At 44.0% G+C, this 23,491-nt stretch overlaps 1 long non-coding RNA gene across 1 annotated transcript in view; it reads right to left on the bottom strand.

Moving 5' to 3' along the window:
- Positions 1 to 23,491, bottom strand: part of LOC135278817 (uncharacterized) — a 104,999-nt gene that overhangs the window by 15,120 nt on the left and 66,388 nt on the right. Inside the window, exons 13-16 of the long non-coding RNA XR_010346216.1 lie at positions 17,751 to 17,882; positions 11,729 to 11,834; positions 9,227 to 9,374; positions 934 to 1,199 (exon numbers count right to left, since the gene is read on the bottom strand). This is a non-coding gene — a long non-coding RNA (uncharacterized LOC135278817). The remainder of the gene's footprint in view (positions 1 to 933; positions 1,200 to 9,226; positions 9,375 to 11,728; positions 11,835 to 17,750; positions 17,883 to 23,491) is intronic.

The following is a 23,491-nucleotide window of genomic DNA, read 5'->3' as shown; positions in this document are numbered from 1 at the left end:
ATAAATTCAATAACATAACTCAAAACTAAGAGCTCTCAACAATTTCAAGTTAGTAGCATTCTAAATTCTAGGACAGCTATTCACACAGAGCTGAAAGCAACTGGCAAAAATCTAGATTATTTTATGAAGAGTCTGATGTCTCCATTTCAAACTGCAGGGTAACTGTAATACAAATAAAATCAGGCTGCTGATTCTCTGATTTAAGAGCTTGCAACATTAGAAATTAAAGACTCCTGACTCATTTCCATGCCTTTGGACTGCTATCAAACCTGGGTGGGTGCAGCATCTCATCCTTCTAGCATAATATTTACAATATTCTGCTATTCCTCTCTCAAGCACTGTTGAGGTTTCTTAATTTTTCAATTCAGGTCAAAATAGGAGCAGTACTTTTTGTCTCCTAATATCACACGTTTTAGGCAAATCCAGTTGAAATGGCTTGTGATTGTTATGTTATGTTATTTTATGCTATGGACAAATCCCTACATTGCTCAACATTTTAAATGATGCTAAAAAAGAAATCTTAGCAGAGGGAGAAGTTCAAATATTCTCCCAAGAAAACTGGGCTAGCACATTTAAAGCACAAAAGTTTCCATAGCCAAAACATTCACATCTGGATGCTTTTAACTAAAGTCAGCTCAGCCAGACACCCACTGTATCTGGTGTTGTGCAATTCCAGCATGAAACTCAAACTCATACCATGAATCCAGAAGCAGCAGCCTAACACTCTGCCCTCACACCCCTTCTTGTAAAATCTTTGGTCCTAGAGAACTTCTTCCAGCTCTAGGGTTTGGAATAACTTGTTTTCAGACCAAAGCTGTCTCCTCCAAACCAAGTCCGGTATCCTGGCTGAGTTAGCTGGAGATAAATCAGCATAAAACTAAAATAGCACAATGGAAAGTCAGGCTTACTGTTAAATCATGCTTCTATTTTTACCTGGCAAAGCACTTAAGCATGTGGCTGAGATGCAGAGAACTTAAGCATATGCTTAAAGTTAGTCTTCTGTTTACATGTATTGTCAGCTCAGGGCTTATAAATCAACTGATGTTGTGATTCTGGCTGAAATACTGTGATTTTTAAAAGAAAACACACAGTGCTGATCTCTGAATATAAAAAAGGATCCGTAGGGTGAGGATGCAGAAACTTGTACATCGAGCAGGAAAAGCTGAGTATTGGCAGCTGGGCCAAAAGCTCACACAAACCTACAGAAAGGAAAAGGAATATTTCCAAGTGAACTGTGAGACAACGCAAAGCAGGAAACAAATTTTGGAGTTGAGCATGTTCAGCCTTAGTAGAATAGGGATACAAGAAGGGTGGTGCAGGTAAAGCCAAGCCTTACCTGGCCCAGCAGTTTACCTGCAGCTCTGTCCAAAAGCAGATACTTAACAAACACACAACACAGACTGTGCACAGAATGGTCACAGTCCCCCAGCTTCTGGCCATTGGCAATTCAGGGACTTGCAGCAATCTCCAAGCCCACACAGGCCCTTGTGTTTAATAGTCCCTGATCCTACAGAATTTTGACTCATCCTCTCTTAAATTTATTTCATTTTGCAATTTCCAGTATCTGTCATCGCTTCCACAATAAAATAATTAAAAAGTGCTCCTTTTATCCAATGCCACTCTCCATCTAGTTTCTTTAGCAGCCCTAGTTTTTACTTTGTAGGGAGAAAGGCCAGTTCCCATTCATCTCCTCCATATCATTCATTTGATGAGCCTCTATCAAATGCTTTTTCAGTTTTCAAGGCTGAGAAGCATTACTTTATTTATACTTCTCCATTCAAAAAATAGACATTTCATGCTTCTAGCTACTTACTGCTCTTTTCTATGCTTTCTACTTCTAATACATCTTTTTTGAAATTGAGTGAACAGTCCTTCACGCAGCACCCAAGATGCAGGAACACTGAGGGAAGATCCACATCTCTGTCTCTCTCCTCTGTGTACTGCAGTGGCATACGTTTTTTATTTTGCTGTCAATTATTCAAAAAAACTCCAAAAATTTCTCTTTGACATTTATAGGACTTCTTGTCTGACATTTCAGGAAAATGAGCAGCTATGACTTTATTAATCATTTTCCTGACTACAGAAACCACAGAAAACACAGCAACCTAGAGGCAAGAACGGTCAGGATTATTTTCTTCTGTGTTATTTATATATACTAACATTGACTTTTGTCTGCCACAGTATTGCCCAGTCTCTCAAGATCCTTGAGAAAAGGACCAGAAAGGTTTGGTTATCACTGTGATAATGATTTTTTTGGCCTGAATGACTTTCCTGCTCTCCCTACTAATTCTTTTTTCAGGTAAGGCTGTTGAAAGACATGGTTTTCCCTGCCCCAGAAACTCTACAAGGACTGCCCTTCCTTCCCTCCTCACTCCCCCAAAGGATCACTAAAAAGAACATGAACATTTTCTAGTGTGAAAATTGGCCAGTTACAGTTATCTTTTTCTTCATACCCTGCTGAGATATTTTCCAAATCCATTCAAAACCCCAAGCACACTATACGAAGTGCCACATGCTTTTCCAGATGCTTATTGATTCCTTTGAAGTTCTCCAGGGTTTGCAATCCATGCCTTTAATTTCTAAAGGTCGTGTTAGCACACCCACAGTATATTGTATTTAGGTATGCTGCCACTAAATCTGTTGTAATTTCCTTTCAGTTTTCCTGATAGACGAGCCAGACTGGAGTCACCTGCAGGCTTTTTTCATCCCTGCTGGAACACTTTTTAGGATTGGTGTCCCATTAGTTACCTCTGCTGGGTAAGGCAGCTGAGGCTGACTGAACCCAAGAGTTTCACACCAGAGCAATTGCAACATTTGAGTGAACATAATTTTCCCCGTGATTTGCTACTGTTCATTTCATTCATGCCTGTTTTAAAACATTTTTCTGTTAATAATTCAATTCAGGAGCATCCTTTGGGCTCAACCCTTGGAGGACTTTCCTGTTTGCTGTGCAGGCAGTGCCTCTACCCTCAGTGGGTTTGCTGACCTCCACTGCTCCTTTCACACCTGGAGTGTTTGCTGGACCCACCAGACTGTCAGTTCCTGTCATATTTGAAGGAAATATTTTATGATTTTCTATGGGTTTTATGAGTCACGCTTCAAACCATTTTAGTTTGTGTTGCAATGGGTTTATATTTAACTTGTAAGAAATTACATTCCTCTCCCATTTATTTGTTTAGGCATGATTTCCACTTTTTAGAGGACATTATTGTATTCCTCCACTGTTTTACTTAGTAAATTTTTGGGGGTTAGGTGAATTTTGGGAACTGAAATATTTTCTCCACCATACAGGCATAGTAGTTACATTCTTAATTAATTTAAGTATTCATTAATACTATTAAAAATAAATTTCTTAATATTAAAATGTTTTTGAAATAAAAACAGTCTTGGTATTTGGGTTTTTCCACATGTTATTATTCCTACTAAAGTAATGAAATTGACCATGAATGGTCACTATTGCCAAGCCATTCTTTCAGTGCAATAGCTATAATTTAGACAAAGCCTTAGTCAAAAATTACTTTTCTCTTTTATTGGTCTGTTTAGAAATGTAAATTAAAATTTGCTCTTTACATCCTAAGTAGCATAAATATTGTACAGTCTATTTTCTGTTTAAAAGGATAACTCTATAATAATGTTTTTCCTGATTTGGTGTGGCATCATCCAGTTCATAGAGAGTGGGTGGCAAATGATGATACAGATAATTGATTTATCTTATTGGATTCTGGTTCCCAACCAACTGTGAGTCACTTCTCCAATGGCAAAATCTATTCCTGTTATTTCCCCATCACGAGATCCTGGTAGTGCAGTGTTGGTACTGAGCAGCTTCATTCAGCATGATTTATTTGAGGCCAGTACAGTGAAATTCACCCATCCTCACCTCATATGGATTTAGTATTTCTAGGAGAGCACAGACACTTTTGGTCTTGGTCTGCACGTGCCTGGTTTAACTGGGCATTTGCTTAGACTGTTGCATTATCTGAACATTATTGGTGGCTATTCTGTCCTGCCATGAAGGCACAGAAGGAAATTTGCCATCAGACTGAATGTGTTTTTCTCCAGGGCCTCATCTCAAATAATTTGGAAGACTCTCCCAGTGTCTGTTTTCATTTGTAGTGCCACCAACCTGGCTGTCCCCATTTCAGAATACATCATCCATTTTTGAGCATCTCTCCTGTTTCTAAGGTGCCTCTCCTCTTTCTCCCCACACCGCTTCCTCACACACACAGTGGGTCTCTCATTGCCTGGGACATTTTTGAATACTGCAACAGAGCTCCTGTTCTTTACCATCCTCTCCTATCAAAATGTTTTGTTTTGCCTTCTGGAACTCTCCCTTCTATTTCTTGGTGCTCACACAACCAGGACCAGACATGATGCACAAGAATGGTCACCAGCTCCTCTCCAGTGCCTCTCAAAGGCTGCTCAGACACCACAAGATACAAAGGCCCCAGAGCTCAGGCAAACCACTACATGTTCCCTCCTGGCCTCGTATTCCCAGTTATCCATCCCACCCAGCACCACTCCTGCCTGCTCCTCCTCAGCAGGGCTGTGGTTCTTCCAGCATGTGTCTGGCTGGAGAAGATACACAAAGCTGCCTTCTGGCAAGGGAGAGAGGGGTCACATGGACAGTATCTTTTGCACACATGTTTACTCATTCAGCCTGAAACACGATTTTATGATTTGCCTCATTGTCTCCTAATTCAAGCACAAAGCAAGTCAAGCCAATTCTCCCAACCAAATCTCTTCTAAATGTTCATTGTATATTCAGCACCCAGAAAACAAAGCTTCTTTTACCACACACCTAAAACTAGCACAAAAACAGGTGAACATGTGTTTTTCAGAGAGAAACCTTGGTGCTTATAATTCCTATCTCCACAGACCTCACTTTCCTGTGCTTAGGGATTTTTTATTCTATTTAGAAGCCAACCTTCTGGAGAACACAATTGTGGTTTTTCAATATTTTTATTTTCTAAAGACTGACCCTGTGTTTAATTTGCAGAAAGCACATGGTACAGAACAGATCAGGGAGTTTGGCACAGAGGCAGGAGGTACTTTCAACCCTTGGTCAATTAAACAAGAAATGTAAAACCTGGCAAGTATTGCATTTAATCCTCTTTGCACCCCTTAGCCTCCTGCCAAGGATGAAAAGTACTTCTCTTCTTAAGAAGAATAAAAGATTTCAGAACACATCATCAACTCCTCCCTTCAGCCCTCAATACTGACAGTGTTATCTCCATACACAAAGCTTCTCCTCCCTTCCTCCAGCTTGGCAACAAAACCCAAGCTCAATGAATATTTTATATGTGTGTGGTTAATGGAGCATTCTGGCTCCAGTCCATTAGGAACTTTACACAACGGTGTATTAACTGCTTCTCAATGTAACATTTTGAGTCTGTCCAAAGGGGATGTGTGTTTGCCAGTTGAGCCAACACACTATTATTGTCCTGTCAGTCTAGTTCCTGTCTTTGGTTGAAGAGCAGGGTCCCCTGCCACAGCAATCTGCCACCATTGTGTTCCCAGCAGCAACCTGAGAAGATTAGCTTGGCTCCAAGCTCTATTTTCCCCTCTGTATTTTAAGGTCTGTGTCTCATGTGGGGTGGGGAATGCCTGCAGTCTTTCCCCTTCAAAGATATACACAGGGATAAGCAATCACAACATAAGCTAGCATAAGGGTAAATATAAAGCAGTTGAGATCTTTAGTTTTAATGGAACCAGACCCCCATATTTTTTCACCAACTCTGAAACTGGTAGCCTTAAAATCCACCTGATTGATTGAAAAATTGATAGCAGAATGACAACATTTGACCAAGTAGTTATTACCTTCTCACTTTAAAAACCTCCTCTGTTTCCAGGTCACCATCTCCTTCAAAACCAAAATCATCACAAAGACATCCCAACAGTCAGATGGGCACAAGTTACTCCCCTTAAAACAAGTGACAGTGTAATTCTACCCTGCATGTGGACAATATCCATGGTAAATGGTAAAAATCAGTAGGTGCTGGATTTCTCAGATGAAGAGCCCTCTGAGAGTTAGGGGTCCAGATCTGAATGTTCCCCTAAGCCTCCCAGAGAGTTTGTGGAGCACATGGGAGCTTCCAAAGTATGAATCATCCCAACCTAAGGCAGATGTCTAGAGTGGGTAAGGTGAATGGCATGGGCTGTTTATCACTCCTCACTGAGCAAAGAGGGAGTCTAGATGACAATCTTAAACTTTATGTCTAAGTTTTAGATATCTAAAACCAGGTGAGATGACTCCCAGCCCCAAGGTTTGCAGACTCATTACCAGGTGAGCCACAGACCCTGACAGACTTAGGGCAGAAAACAACAAGATAAAGAAAAGTGCTGATGTGGAAGGACTGATCTCATTCCTCCCTGCTTGAAAGCAGAAAGAGCTGATGTTTTAGAAGGCAAAGCCCATTCTTTACTCTCACATCATTGCTGAAACATAGTGGAAGAAAGGGAACACCATTGCTGGACTTGCCAGGATGCTGTGGTGCCTTCTGTAACATCTGTATGAGGCACTCACCAGCCACGAGGGGCTTGGGAATTGCAGGCCAGGAAGGAAGGCTCAGAGGAGCCAGGGATGGACAGCTGGCCAAAATATAAATATAAATAGGTGAAGGCTTTCAATAGGTAGGGATCACCTCTAGACAAAAGGTTCCTCCTCACCTAGCAGTGCCTGCACAGCCATGACTTACCCAAAATGGACACTGGTAGATGAAGCTGAAAGATGTGGGGAAGGGTCACCAAGACAGACAATTAAGGGAAGCTCCATACAAACTTGGAAGGAATTTCCCATTGTAAGGATTTGGAAGAAAAAGCAAGGGTTTCCCTGAGCACACTGACAGGATCACCATGCCTCATGTCACCCTTGAAAAAGGACAGGCACTGCACAAATACAATCAGAAGCCATAAATCTGACTGACCAGAAGCTCAGCTGCTCTGAACACAGCTCTGAAGTCGGGTTGTTTCTCTCTCCCAGAGGCACAGGCAGCAAATCAGTCATCCCAGTAGATAATCCAGTTACCAGCCCTCCCTCTTCTCCCTCCCAGATCCCTCAGCTCCCCCCACGCCCCTTAGCGCTATCATCAATGGAAAGTTTTAGAGAATTAGCTGAAAACAACTAAAGTGCCTAATTGACTGAAGAAGGGAAATGGCAACTTCCATCATCTCAAAAAGCTGCACCTTTCTCCTACTCATCTCAAAGCTGAATAAAGGAATTAAAAACACAGCCTGGGGCAGCCAGCAGAGATTTACAAGAAGCAGACATTAGTTCTAACTCTAAAGGCTGGGCGTGTGCAGGAGCCAGGAGGAGCAAACAGAGAAAGGGAGCAGAAACATACAGCCTTTGCATTTAAAGAGGAGGAAGGAGAAAAAAAAAAAAAATGAAAAATGAAAAAAATAAAATCAACAACCTTTAAGCCCTTCCTAATAAAACAAAGATGATCCTGGCAACATGAAATGCTACCCTACTTTGTTTATTTATCGACACAAAGAAAGAAGCAAGTTGGCACCTCAGAGGGTATTAAATCCTGGTTTTTTGCTGACTGAATGACCTCAGCTGAAATATTTTCCATGACAAGAGCCCAGAAGACGCTGGCAGAGAGTCAGACAATAAGATTTTCAGAGTGTATTTACATTCTATCCATGGCCCCAGGCTGTTCCAAACCCATAGGCAGGTGCTGCCTTTATCTGTTCTTTGCTCACCTGGCTCCCTAGCAAAATGTTCTGAGACCTGTGGCTCAGCTGCCTTAACTGTTTGTTGCCTGGTGCTCAGAAAGCTTCAGAGACATCTGGAACCTGGCAAACAGAGATGGAGACACTGTTTGCCCCTCAAAGCTGACCACTGAATGGTGTGTAAGGCACCCTTGCCAAAAAGCAGAGGGAAACAGTAGTGATGCAATGGTGAAAGACAGCTAAAAACCAAATGAATTACTCTGAGAAAAGTTATGCTTTGTAAAAAAGGAAGGGAGAAGGTGGTTCTTTCAAGAATGCATTGCATTTTCCATGGCTTGGGATCTTTAAACTAGGTCTGGGTATCTCTCTAAGAAGCAACAGTCAAGATCCTGAAGAGAATCAGAAATGGGGACCAGAATTTTACAACTTCTTGCCTTGAAGTCTGTGCAGGACAATATTTCACTGTCAAGCAGAGGACAGTCAGCAACCCACATCTCTAAAGCAGTGGACAAAAGGGAGAGAGGCAGGCTAAGCCACAAAGGCCCACAGTGTTCTGCCTTTCTCTCTGTGGCACAAACTCCCCACGTTGCAGGCTTCCAGCTACATTCTCCCCTAGACCAGCTCCTGACCTGGTCTTCAGCAAAACAATCTGTTCCATCCCTGCAGTGGAAACAGCCTCCTCTTTGCTCAGTTTAATTTGGCTTCCCGTGCACAGCTCCTCTCTCTTGAGTAATAAGCCTCCAGGAGATGCTGAGAGAGGCTACGCCCTTCATACCGCCCAACCAGGAAGAATGATAATTGCACTTCTAACAGCACCATGTACCAAAGCAGAGGAAACATGAATTAAAGCAGGATAAAAAGGAGGGGCTTTACCCTCTACCTAATAAGGTATTATTCATGCTTTTGGAAAGCTTCCTTGCAGAGAGATAAAAACAGACATAAAGGGTATTCATAAGCAACTGCCTCTGGAAAAGGAAAGGCCTGCCTGCCATCTCACTCCCATTGTCATGCTGGACTCACCTTCTACATTCCCAGCCTTCAGCTCCTTCTCCCTTTCCTACCTCCTTGCCGTATGTCCTTGTTTAACCTGTTTTGTTCCCAATTCAGCTCCCCCTTACCCTCTTGCATGGCTCAGGTCTGACCCACTCACACACATCTTCACACCAGTTCCTTCAGTCTCATCACCTTCACCCAACCAAGGAAATTTCTTTTTCCCTTTCTTCTTCCATTTCTCTAATTCCTGTCCTCCCTGCAAAGTTCTTCAGCTCAAATTCACTCCAAGCCTACTGTGTGTAAATCATTTCCCTTTCATACTCCTCCTGCAGCCCCCACCCACCAGGTCACTCTCACCACTCCACACCTAAAAGGATCCAGACATCTGCAAACTCTGCTTGTAACTCTATTTCTGTATTTGTCTGGCCTCACTTTTCACCCAGCAAACAAAAATGTGACCTTGCCCTCCAACAAATTTATCATAATCAACTTCCACTCATAAGCCCAAAACAATGGTGAGTTTTAAACATCTTCACAAAGTAAATTACCCACTGCTCACTTTTATAACTTGTCACTGTCCTTTTCAATCCTGTTCAGCTGGTCATCACACTGCGTGAGCACCTTGCAGCCTTTGCCATTTCTGAAGCTGTTCTATGCAAGTTGGGCAGGACTTGCAATGGTGGGAAGTGCAGCTCCAGGCACAGAACCTGCCAAACAAAAAATGAAGTCTGATCATACTTTGCAAGGATTTTGGGTGCATGGCATATGGACTCCTAGAGGAATTTTCAAAGGATCCGAATAAAGTTAGACATACCAATCCCATCAAAGTCACAGCAATTTGGGTATCCAATGAGCTAAGGCCCTTTGAAAACTCTGTAGGCATCTGCAGGCACTAAAATGCCTTTGGAAACTGCATGGAAGGCATGGAAACTGCAGCTAGGTGTTAAATGTTTAAGCAGGTCTACAGGCAGCCCTTTGGTGCCTATCCTGGGATAAGATCACACACACACATGCACTAAGACCACCACACAAGTAGATGTACAGAGAACTTTTCAAAGCTGTCCCTTCCCTGGCTCTTCATTCCCAACCATCATTACAGACTGGTTTAAAAAACAAACCACAACAATCAAACAAATGAACAAAAATCCCCCAACATCCAACCAATCCACCTGCAGACCTCCTGGGATGAAATAAATAAGCTATGAAGAGCTCCTCTGAGCTGGAACAGCAAGGATAAAAATGGGGGAAACAGAAGACTAACCAGGTGCTGCACATGGTACCTGCCACCTTCCATTCTCGGCACAATCTCTGAGCAATGCCTGCACTCAGTGTTGCTGCCACTGTCCAACCCAAGGACATCTTTTAAACAATGCCTCACTGATAATCCTGTAAGGATTTTCAGCTCTGTCCTGCACAGCATGTTAATTACTCACACTGTTTCATGAGCTCAATCATTTACAGAAGGTATTCTCATCCCACTAATTGTAGGTTTCCCAGAGGACTCAGCACAGTATTCCATGTCCTCAGTACTATTAAATGCATTAGGAAAGTATCCAGACTTCCAGAAGTCTAATTTTTTCATGCATACATATGTTTCAGGAGACAAAAAGGGAAAATCAGGTAAAGGAAAACTTTAAGGCATTAAACAAAAAAGAAGTTTCAGCTGACAACTTTCAAGGAAAAAAATCCAGCAGACCATATTTCAAGTAATGTTACAATAGACTCATTGAAGTCAGCAGCAGGTCTGGAACCTGAAATCTCTAATGCTAATAGCATGCAACTATACCCCTGTGCTGGGAAAAGCAATTTCACTAGTTACTAGGTAAAGCTTATATCTGTATCTGTCACCCTGAACAGGCAAACCATGAGAGTCAGAGACCCACAGCTTCCAAATGCAGCAGCTAGAGACATGTATTTTTAAGGAAGGAAAGAATGGAGGTTTCCAAGCATATCTGTATAGCAAATCTGAAAGGCAATAATTGTATGCTCCTGCATTCCCTGGAGTGATGGTAGCGTCAGCCCTTACCTCCATGCCAAGGAAATTTAGACACAGCCCAAGGAGGAAACTGCAGTTCTAGTGGAAAAAGGGCTGAGATCTGCCAAGTGCCTGGAGCTCACCACACTGGGAGGGGTATGGAGATACAGCAGGTGGGGGATCTGTAGCCCAAAGGAGAATCCCTTTTCCAGCCCCTTCCCATTGGGTACAAAGTGCTCTAAAGTGAAGATAACATTCAGCCTTGTGTTCCATGATCCTGTAATGGTGAAAAAGGCTCACAAGTGCTGCCCCACAGATGAAGGCAGTTGTACATGAGCTGGATAGTGGCAACCCTCAGTGTAGATGCTCTTAGTTATGTGAAAGGCAGGTTTGGCACTGTGGCTCATAACAGGAGCTGTGAGCTGATCAGGAATATATTATTAGACTGTTGTGTCTCAACTGTGACCTTGAGTCTTCATCAAAGGAAGTCTCCACAGTGGTGATCTCTGGACTGTTGTGGTATGCAGATCCTGGGAGGCAAGTTTGGTTTACTCTGGCTCTTAGGAAATGAGAATCTGTGTCACAAAACACATTATCACAGTTGGTATTAACCAGTAAAGCATCGTACCAGACCGATATCTCTGAAAAAATACCCAGGTGAAATAGTCCAAACAAGCCAGGAGACCCCCTACCTGCATAGGAAGTGTTCATGCTGATGAGAATTGGCTGCTCATGGCATGAGAACATGCAGCAGTTCTTCCAGTGCTGAAAAAGAGACATCCTCCAGCAACTCCTTTTGTTGCTCCTTATAAGTGTTTTTTGATGACAATTAAAAGTGATGGATCTTAGGAATTAAACTCAATGGAGGTCCACCAACCAGAAACAAAAATAAGGACGAGCCAATGCATAAGGAATTTCTTTTGACTTCAGGTGTGTTTCCACTCAAAAAGGTGACATGGATGGCAAGGACAGGACCACCTAAACCAATTACCTCAAGTACTGACCTGTGGGTCCTGTCCTGACAGCAACCATATCCTGAGAGAATTCACTTTCACTACCCACAATCCTGCACCTTGGAACTCTCACCTGGCACATCTGACTGGGGTGGACCTCGGAATATTCCAAAAATGGAGCTTTTACATCCCCCGCAGGGGTACAAAGCACAGTGCAAACGGTGTGACTCAGATACCGCCTGGAACATGTAATGAGGATATTAAACTAGATCGTCGTTTTATAGGTTACCTTATTTTTAATTGAAAAAAAAAAAAAAAAAGAAAACACAGAAGCCAACCAACCTACATATTTGGCCTTCAGATGAATTTTTTTTTGTTTTATGTGACAGCTTTTTCCTCTATTAAAAAATTTGCATAAATACTGTCAAGACAGGACATGCATGGTAAAGAATATGCAAAATCCTGAGCTAAGCCCAGCTGCCTCTCCCACTGTGCTGTGCCAGGACAGAGCAGTGGGGCTAATACTGGGAGCACACCTTCTTCTGCATGTCACTAGGTCAGGGACATGGTCCTGCTGACACACAGCCCTTCAAGGGAGTCTTTCTTGACAGACCTCACACAGAGAGCCTAGTTTGGGTTCACTCTGCCCTTTTCCTGGTGGTGAAGGGGGTTTTGCTTATTTTCCTGTGGAAATTGAGCATGAGATGCTTCAATGTGACCTCCCCTGCCAAGAGGGGAGAGCAGGCAGGGAAAGCCAAGGATGCTGGAAGGAACATGAGGTTGTGTTTACCCACACAAGGGCACCCCTGCATGATTTCATGCAGAATTAATTCAGCTCGTGCAAACTCCCGTGCAGACACTTACTTGTGGTTCAGGGAGATTTATCTCTGCTAACAGGATTAGGAAAGGTTTAAGCTAAACCAAAAGAGAAGAATGCACACAAGCACATTCACAGCTTAGAAAACAAACAAATACTGAGCAAATCTGCCTTTAGACATGGCCAAAGCAACCAGAGCTCCCTTCCCAGCAGCCCTCGGCACACACAGCTTGTTATCTAATGCCATCCTCTTTGCTGCTTTTCCTGCTGCACCCCTACCTTACCACCCACTCAGAACAGAAAATTGCAGCACTTTACACCTACATGCTGCTAAATAACTTACCTCACTCTAGAATTTGGCCCAAGTAGCCACACTGGAATATTAAGAATTGTGCAAAACAGCTAAGAAAATTTTTTTTGTCCCTCTAAGTGGGCAGTGGGCAGCAGAGTGTGCCTGTGCTGTGAGAGCCTGGCGCTGTGCTGCAGGAGGAAGAGACAAAGGCAAAACAGAGGCAGGAACCAGCTGCTACATTCAGCACAACGAGGCCTTTGCTCAAACCAGGTATCACCAAGGCTTCCAAAATCCCTACTGGTGGGAAAACACTTCCCATTTAAACAGTCCCTTTACAGTGAGGACACTTGCACAGGTTAATTGAGGGGGCATTGCTGCCTGTCCCAGAAGTACTGCTGCCATCTCTCCCAAGCTCTGCAGCAGTTCAGCTGAAGGGAAAGCAAAGTTTACTGCATCCTCCTGGAAGGGCAGGGTGGATCTCCATCTGCAGGGTGTGGTTGCTTTGAGATGGAATTTGGTTGGGACTTTGGGGTTAGAGCAGGAGTCCCGTGATGTTCATTCTGGAAAGGTGAGGATGTTTGGTTTACATTTTTTCCAAAAGGTTAGGAGTTGTGGTGAGCATAATCATTCTGGCATGTCAGCCTGAGCTACCTAGGGGGAAGAGCACCACCTTCCGAATTACCAAGTCAAATTGACTGTAGCAATCAACTTCTCCTTCTAAGTCCCCATCCAAAAACAAACAGGCCCAACCCTGCTTAACTTATGAGATCATAGCCCGAGGCAGTGTAGCTCCCTGAGACATCACTGCCTCACCCATCATCTACAAACATCAGTTGTGCAGGGATGGTATGGGTCTCTCCCTGGTTTTACATACACAGAGATCTCCGACCAATGACATAAGCCCACTGGAAAGTGCCTGCAGCACCTCTCCAAGGTGGTAGGCACCAGCAGAGCCATGGAATTGAGGACAGAGCAGTGGAGTCATCAGGAATGTGTGGATCTCTAACCTCTCCTGGCTGGCTCAAATTGGAAACCTCTTGCCCAAACTAGTGTTTGCCATCCAAAGCTGCCTTTTGTGAACCTTGCCACACCAACACTTTGCTGCTGCTCAGTTCTACTCTGGCTAACATATTCATCTCCTCATCATCACCTTAGAACCTATTTGCATTGTTAAACTGCTGGGAGAAATTGGTTTTCCCGTGATACCTCCAAATCAAAGCTGCTGGAGCTGGAGATCTTTCTTCTGTTAAGGCATGTTACTAACCCTTAATGGGTTTCTCAAATGCATAATCCATACCTTTCACTTCATAAATCATACTCGTGCCTGGCTCCCCTCACTGAAGCGAAAAGTTCTTGTTGACATTTTCTTGAATCCGGCCTTTTCATAGCATTGGTTCTTTGACATCAGTACAGGAACCTCCACCACTGCTAACAGAACTAACTTTATTGATCCACACCTCACATGTGACAAAACAGAGGTGTGACAAGCTGCAGAGGGTTGTGACAGGTCAGGCTGGGACTCTACCTGTACATGATACCAGAAGCTTGTGTCAGATGGTCTGAACTCTGGACCCAAGACAGCTCTTTATCTACTTGCTACCAACTTTTTTTCTTTCCCCATGAGATGCTTTTGTGAAACAGAAAGAAGAGGAGAAAAATAACTATTCATCTCCCAAACAGAGCAAAAGTGTTGTAGCTGGTACACCTGATAAGCATTTCATAAGTTGCATCACCTTGGGTGTTCTGCTTGACAGCCTTAAACCCAGAAATTAGTTCCATTATTCAATAGTTTCATAAAGAAAATAACATTCATTAATTGACAATATGTATCCCACTTCTGCAGGCAAGAAAAAAAAAGGTGAATTAACATTATACAGAAGAGCAAATCAAAAGTCAAAATCATCTTGATAATTTGTGGAAATTGGGGGTGGGGAGGTTTAATTTAGTAAAAATCAGTGAAAGATGCCATGCTTGTAAAGGCATCCTTCCTGCCTGCTCAGCAGAGGTATGCTCTCAGCTGGTGGATTGCCTGTAGCCTCACTCATCCGTCAAAAAATATGTGGACAGATTACAGAATCCAGGGAAAAGAAATTTGAGAAATACCATTTCCAGCAAACACACGAGCTGGGGTGTTTAGGCAAGGAGAGAGCTGGTTACAGGGAGCAAGAGGAACTTCTTCAACTGTGTGAAAGGCCATGCACAAAAAGGCTCCTTTCAGCCCTCCTTCAGTGGCTGTATGAAAAATTCACTTTTGATCCCTGGACCCATTTCTGTAATAATTTCATGCTTTATGGTTAAGAAAGAAGCTTGAAATATAATTTAAGGGTAATCTAAAGGTTAAAAAAACCAAAAACCCTGAAAAAAGTTTGTCTTATGTCATGATTTGGCACGTACTGGATGGGAAGATCCAGAATTTTTGATCACCATTTGGCAATGCTTACTTGCTTGCCTAAAGGGTTTTTAAATGGCACCAACATTTTATCAGCCATGTTACCTCCTCCTATTGTCTGTATTTTCACTGACATGACTTTCTTGAGCCTTGAGCAGCTTTCCAAAGCACCCAGGCTGCACAGGGGCACAGAGCCCCTCTCCCTATTTTATTGCAACTCAGCATCAAATTCCTCCTTATCTCCCCGCAGCACTTTCTGAAACTCAATCCAATTTGCTCTGCACTGACCTATGTAGGTCTTGCAGCGCTCTTCACCTCCCAGATTGCACTCTCTGTGCCCCAAGCATCAGCATCCAGAGTAAATTTTCCCTCCAGCTAGGAGCTTGGCTTTCTCTCCAAGCAGTCTCATTTTCCTACCTTCATGCACACTTGCATTTCCTTAATCAAGAGCATGAACTTCCATTAAACAGGAGAGTTTAAATGACAAGTGTTAAAGTAATTTTTTTAACCTCTTCTCATTCAGTAGGTGCCCTATTTCCCTGCAGAGCAGGCACTGCCTCCAGCATACTCACAAAGATGTGCCCTTACTGACACCAGCATCTCATTTTTATCCTGATTTTCAGCTCCTTGTAGACAAAAGAAAAAAATAGCAACTTGTGTGGATCACATCTAAAACCACGTGCATAAGTTCAAAGATAATTAGCCTTTAGTTGCTTAATGCTGTGCAAAGCACACATTTAACAGCTAAAACTGATTTTAATCTTTGCTTAATTCTTTTGCCAGAGAGTCCCATTCACAGCGAGGCAGCTGTCTAAATATCTCAGCCCCTTGGGGTGAGGAGACAGGGGAGCCTCTTGCAATGCTCGTGGGTGACCTCAGCTGGCTTCTCCCACTGAGAGCTGCTTCCAGCTCCTTTGGGGCAGAGGATGCCAGTGGGGCTAGGCCCCCAAGGAAATGGTTTATCTGTGAAGGGTAAAACCTCTCTCTTTCCTTGGTTTGGGTAGCAAGCAATAACGTTGTAACAGAAATTTGGTAGTGAGAGTGGCCAGATTAATGAAAAGTGATGGCCACATTGGTAAGGAAGTACATGGATTTACAACCCATTGCCTTTGCACTGGCCAGGCATGAAACTATCAGTCACTGCATCCTTCACCCTCTGTGACAGTAAAAGGAGTCTCCCCTTGAGTCAAAAAGGCTCTCAACAGCCAGAGGACATCAGCAAAACAGTCACATGACTATGCCCAAAATTCTGGGGTTTGACTGATATTTTTCCTTTAATTTTTCCTTGCTAAGCTTTGCCACGCTAGAAGTGCCTGCTTGCAATTACACTCCTTAAAATAAGTAAATAGAACACTTTTAAAAATCATCTCAAATTGCCTTCTGTGGAATGTGATTAAACAGTAGCACTTTCTACATCCAGGAGAGAGCACACATACACACAAAGGGATGACACCAGGACCCACCAACACAAAATTAACAAATCATCCCTCTGCAGCAGGTAGTACCTCACCCCAAGGTTCTTTTACCTCAGTGTCTTAATATTCTCCAATATTTAGGGAAGCAAGGCATTACTGTGTAATCAGAGGGTACTCCTGCGTGTGGGATATCTCAGGCACCAAGATGGGGAGGAGCTGAACTAAACAATGTGCCTGTGTCTGTGGTGTGATGAGAAAATGTGCTTTGCTCCTGCTCAAAAATCTGGTGCACTCCTCAGCTCCAGACCAAAGCAAATTGTCATTTAAGGATTAAAATGCTCATTATGTTTTGGTTTGTTAATTTTTATTTGACCAATTTCTCTCTTACTGGCCCTTGGGTTCTAAAATATAGGAAGTGGTATAAAAATTGCATTATTTTCAATAAGCTCCCGACACCTAATCAGGCAAGGGTTTCCATTACAATTCCTGGCTAGTTCTTTTCTCCCCCAGAGTCTGGGAAACCACGGTCTTGTGTGAAGAAAGGAGATGAGAACCATGAAACAGAGCTGAAGAGGACAGAAATTGCAAGAGATGTTTGGAAAGCAAACAGTCACAACACAAGATTTTCTTTCAGGCCTGTGTTCAGACAGTTTAAATTGTCAGTCAGTCCCTCTGCCAAATATTTCCCAGTGGGTGTCTCTGCATGGCTCCCTGCTCAACACCACACTCAGAGAATTACAAAAAATTCAAAAGCCATACTAATGGCAGGGAGTTTTATTTACCTCCCTGTGCAGTTAGCTGATAGACTGCACAGCACTTTGAAGTGAGAAAGCTCTAGACAGAGAAGTATTAGAGTTAGTAATGAAAATTAACATGAAAAGGCTTTTAAAATTTTCTGTCAGGTTCCCTCTAAACACAGTATCTCCAGGTCTAAAAGAGTGTTAGCTCACACAAGAATTATAAAAGACAGATCTTGAATAAAGAGCTCAGGACTCAGAAATCACACCTATGAAATAATATAAAGGCTTGTCTAGAAACAGAGATGTAAAAAATAACAATAAATCCATTTGGGACCCTTCAGGCTTGCCTGCAAGCTTTACAATCACCTTCCAAAGGCTCACACCTACAATTCAATTAGATAAGCCCTCTTCTCTTGCAAAATCAAACAAAATCCACAGTCTATCACAAAGACTAAATGACAGGCTCATCCTCAACATTGTTACTTTTCCCAATTTGGAATACCTTCTTCCAGCTTGCTCATCCAGCAAATTCTACCTTTTCCTTCTGGAATAATGCTGGTGGTTGCTGAAGGCCTCCTACAGCTCACCAGTGGCCTCAGAATTTCAGGATACAATTTCAGATCCATGTTCTCTGCTGGAAGGATAAAAATACAAATAAATCAAACCACAACCAAAAAAACCCCACCAGCTCCTGGCACCACAGAAGAAAGCTTATAGTCATTTTATTCATCTGCAGGATGTGAACTTTCCATGTGCTTACTGATTTCTCTTATTAAGCAATCATCAAACATTGATAGGAATTTTTTTTGCAGGAAATGGAAGCACAATGTGTTCATTAAAAAAAAACCAAAACAACACCAATAGAGGAGGCAGCCAGTTTAAGCCACTTGACATTTCAGGAAATTATGTTATACTGTGGTCCCAGCTTATAAATTCAGCAAGACCTACGAGAGAACTCCTTGGAGACCTGCTGTGCTCTCGTTTCAACAGTGATGGCCACACAGGCTAATTGAGGGCAGGAGCCACGTGCTCTGTGACAGCTCTCCTGCTGCCCTTCCTCTCTCCCAGCAGCTCCTACGCTGCTCACAGTCTGCATGCTCCAGCCAGCTCTCTCATTTAGCTGCTGAGCATACTCTTCTGGGGGAGAGAAAAAAAAATAGGATTTGGAAGGTCAAAAAAAATCCAGTGAAAGGAATAATAAAGTTTCAGAGAAAACCTCAGACCTCTGTCAAACAACGGAATGTATTTTGGGGGTGCAAAGTTCAAAGCCCAAAGCATCTCACCCCGCATGGCAGATCACACTGGAGTTGCAGGTATTACAAGTACAGACTGGAGATCCAGGGTCAGGCACTGAAGCTCACAATCTGGACAGATTTATGGGCTGTTTTTGTCCACATCATTGCCAAAAGAGCAGAAAGGAGGAGGTTGAGCAACAGCAGTACATGGGCCAGCTGTGTGGGAGATGAAGAGACACCCATCCTGGAATGGTGGGAACAGCTACCAAGGCTGGTGTGGTTCAGCCTATTCCTGGTGGAATTTCTGTTGATAGAAAGGGAAAGACAGAGCCACCTCATAGGGACACATCCTCTTTACCTGAGACAAGGTTGAAGCTGGGTGCAGAAGCTGTGAGCTGCCACCTGTGGGCCTGTGTCCCAACATGCTCTCACCTGCTACCATGGCAAGAGAAACGCAGATACAGCAAGGAAAACCCACCCCTCCTTAGTGAGAGGGACAGAGAGAAGGGATGTTTGGGAGCTCCTGGGCACTGTGTCCAGGCAGTCTCTCTCTCAGGGGAGAGACACATGCACCCTGATGGCTGAAATTTGCTTTAAGTGACCAAGGGCTGCACAGGTACAAACACAACGCAGGATGCCAACATTCCTGGAGCTCTCCACATTTTCTCATCCAAAAGGCTCAGAGGATCTTTGAAAGCTTGCAGGATTGCAGCCCATTGCTCATTCCCAGTTAAAAGCACCTCTAAGGTGTCACATAGGGTACCACTTTCTCCTGTCCATTTGGTGTGTGCTGAGGGTGCCTTTCAGCCCCCTGAAGTGATCAGTACTTGCAGGATGTGGATTTGGACTGATTTGGGAATGGCAGCTCCCTCACTACCACTACACTGTGTAGACATCTGGCTAAGGGCAACTTCCATACCCAGCCCAGCCTTCAATCACTGTGTGACCTCAAGCACGCAGAAAAAAACAGAGTCCTGAGCAAACGACCTGTTTGAGATCACCCAGCTGGTCAAGAGAGGATCAGGAAGCCATCAGTGCCTCCCTGTCCCCATCATTCTGGCAGAGCCCAGTTCCTGAAAGAGGAACAGTCAGGGATGAGTCAAACCCAGCACACGCTGCCCAGTGAAAAATTATGAGACTATAAAAAAGCCAGCTACAAACCAGCCTAAGCAAGGACTAGCCAAAACCTTTTGTGGAAAGGCTACTGAGAATCCCATCATATTCCATCCCCAGTAACATCTGCTCCATCGTTTGCAACGTGATCATACAGAAAAGTCATGCAAAGGTAAAATGCTTACTAAAAACACTAATACTGCAAGCATTCACCTCCATGTAGGCGTGGAAACCTTCAAGTTTCCTTTTTATTATACGGATGGGATCCTTCTTTTTATTGGCACAATAGAAAATAGCCACAAAAATTCCACACACACAGCATCAGACCCCGCGACCAGCCTCGACACGCAGAGCGTCAGTAATGAAACACACCCCTACAGGGATTTAACACTTTGGCTTGTGCTCAGCTGGGGGACTTGGGCAGGACTTTCACTCTTCAGACATAAAAAAAATATTAATTATAATCAGCTCTGTCATTATTCCAACCCCCGCATCCCCCCTTCCCTGTTAGCAAAAGGAAGAGGAGCCATGTGCTGATGGGATTGTGGGTTTGCATGAACAAGATGGGGCTCTGTGTGTGTATATGTACTGCATTTGCCCTGGAAATCAAACAGCAACTGCACCAAGGGCATCCTGGGAAGGGCCCTCAGGTGCCAAAAGAGAAATTCAGGGAAACGTTCCTTTATTAAAACAATTGCAAGAGCTGCTGCAGTACTTCCTTATGCACACATGCAGGCACTCTCCTTTCCTGCCCATCACACACATCCCCTCTGCCTCAGACACTCTTGCACAACCAGATGACAAAGTTTTCAGCTTCAATCTATGCAGGACCCACAGCCCTTCTCTTACCAACCTACCATCCCTGGTGCATTTGTGTTCCTCACCCCTACCCTTCCCAATAAACAACCTGTCCTGTGGTGTCCTACCCCAGGAGTCCCCAGAGTGTACACACCAGTGGTTTTGCAGTGCTAGCACAATAGGCACTGTAGCCAAACAGGCAGGCCAGAGAGTGCACAAGGTCTGAAAAGGCCAGCCAAGGTAAGGACATCTCAGGGATTTCTGATTATCTCCTTTCCTGTAGACTTCCTTTTACTCCCTTTCTAACTGTCTCTTCCCATGAACTGCAGTGGTGATGTCCTGCAGCACTCACTAATCAATGGTTAAGTGAGGGGTCATGCACCAGAGTATGAGAATTAGTTCTTTGCCAAACACCTCCCCATAAAGGTGTGCAAAGCTGCTTCCACAACACCTGGAAACTTTCTCCCCTAGGGTCTTGGTTAAACTAGTTGCAAGGTGCAATTCCTGATTTTCCACTACACCCTTCCCCTGCATTGTCACTTTCTCCTTCCAGCTCTACTCCACCCATGGGCTATCCTGCTTTGGCCTTTTATATGATTTCTAGTCCTAAAGACAGGGATGGTCTCTTTCTTAGATGTCTGTGTAGTGCCTACCAACACAAGCCTGTGATCCACATATTAAAGTTTCAAGAGGGAAACTGCAAACCCATAACACCAAGGACTAACTATTTTGTCTTTCACTGAAAAGCCTGCAGAAGCAGGAAAATGCAGACACACTGGTGTATCTCCCTTGTCTTACACATACTCCCCCCTCCTTTACAGTTTACCTGCATTGCAAATAGAGTTTGGGAAGAGCATGGAGCTCCAGTCAGGACCACTGAGCAGACCAGGCCATCCCTGGACATGCTGCACGGTGCAATGCATCTGTGCTTCCCACAGCTGGCTGCAGAGCTTAAACTGTAATTGATCCAGGTGGATAATTATGAGAAAGACTGAGCTCTAACACAGGATGGGGGAAGAATAAAGATACACAGGGCTGGAGCCCAGTAAAAAACTTTGCCAGCATAATTTTCACCTTCAGTGCTGCTGCTGCTGCTCACACCTTCACCTGGCCATGCACCCTGCCATGGTCAAACAGGTACCCAATGCTGCTCTTCAGGTCTGCTCTGCCTTTGCTTTGTGCATGTGTTGGCAACCGCACTCACACACAAAGCCAGGCAAAATGCAGCCTATCCTGGAGAGAACTGCTCCGAGGTGGTGCCTGGAGGCTACACTTCACCTTGCAGGCACACCCTGAAACAGGGCACTGAGATGGTACAGCACATATGGCAGGAGTCATCCTGCTCAAGGAAGACACTGACTTTTGTTATTCTCCATAGCTGGTTCATCCATGACAATAGTCTGTTCCTGCTCCAACCAGATCTTTGCTCATTTTGGGCACAGTAGGAGAGCAAGACTGCATGCTCCTGGTAATTCCCATTTAGGAAAGATGCCATCTTTCTTCACACAGATGCCAGCAGGCACTACTACCAGAAACAGAAGGACATTCTTATCAAGGATCTGACTGATTAAGAAGAATTTTAATTTCAAGCACTTTTCTAGTTAGACTTGTTTGGGAAAAACCGCTGCAACTCATCATGCCTCAACTTCTTCATATGGAAATTGAAGGGATATAAGACTTCTCAAGCTCATAAAAATCTAAAAGGGACAAGGGTTAAATGGTTGCTAATAAAGTCCCCACTTGCATCTGTCCAAATGTAACCGATATCCATCTAACCTTGGTAAAAAAGAGGTCAATAAGCAGACAGAAAACTCTTTGACCTGCAAGACAGCCATCCTTCTGTCAGTGAAGTCTTGCAAAATGCTCAAGAACTTTTAACCACCACCCTTCAGCTCTGAGATTTGAAGAAGGGCAAAAGCATATGCACTGGGCTCATACTGGGAAGCACAGAGATCTCTCAGAAACACGACACCTAGATGGGCAAAGCGTTAACGTCTGAGAAATGTTTCTGTAGGGACAGAAGATTGGATGAAGCTGTGGTGATGCAGCTCAGCAGCTCAGTGCATTGCACAAAAATAACCAGGTGGTGGCATGTGGGCTCCTCCCCCACCAAGCCCACCAGCAAATGCCCCAGCAATCCCAGCACACGCTCACCCCATCATCACGCTTTGCTGGCCATTGGTGGTGGACAGCACCCCACCCTGAGAAAACATGGGGCATTCTTGGCACTCTGCACTGCAGGCAAGGTCATCAGACACGATGACAGATTCTTTGCCTGCCATATCCACGGAGGAATGCAGGGGAACATGATCCTGCCCTGAGCAAGTGCCAAGTTTGATTAAGGCTAATCGCTCCAAGATCATTCCTGTGAGGATGTTGCAAAGAGGGAGTTGCTTGCTCCCCATAACAAACCCAAAGACAAGACATGAAGGTTTGAGAGGATTTTGGCCAAGTCTCCCAAATACATAAAGGGGAGTGGCAGAGCCCACGAGAACAACCTTTCAGTTAGGAAGTACAGTGGAAAGTGACACCTCTGCCAGTGCCCTACAACCCAGCATGCATAACCCACCACAGATGGACATGGCAGAGCCTTACAAGCATCCCTTGCAACTTGGCACTGATTTGGCCCCTGGAACAGAAAGAGTTTGGCCTGTTCCAAAATGATCTGCCTGACACAAGGCTCAAATAGTTGGCTGAGCAGAGCTGGGATCCACCCTCATTCTCCTTGAGGCACCCTCTGTGGGACTTTGAATAGGTCCTGCCTCCTCTACTCTCTGCTTCAGTTTTCCACTGAGGACAACTGTTCTTTCTCACTTCAGCAGAGAGCTGCACCAAGATTGAAAGAACATCCCAGTGCCATGGGGATGGCCTCCCCCCACCCCACCCCAGCCAGCTCTGGGCCACACATCTCATGAAGATTTCCCTCCTTTTGCTCTGCAGCAGCACAGCAATGCTTCAAAGGTCTGCTGAGGCCCATGGGGCTCCACAGAGAAGAGACAAGTCAATGTACAAAGCCCCCATGGTGCTTCTGTTCCTCTACCAGCCCTCAAAAGTGGGAGTTCCACCTTAGCAAAGATGGCCAAAAAATGACAGCTCA

This window comes from Passer domesticus, chromosome 11 (genome assembly GCF_036417665.1).
Source record: "Passer domesticus isolate bPasDom1 chromosome 11, bPasDom1.hap1, whole genome shotgun sequence".
NCBI lineage: Eukaryota > Metazoa > Chordata > Aves > Passeriformes > Passeridae > Passer > Passer domesticus.
The sequence above is the reverse complement of the archived record's forward strand: the minus strand, read 5'-3'. Positions and strand labels throughout refer to the sequence as shown.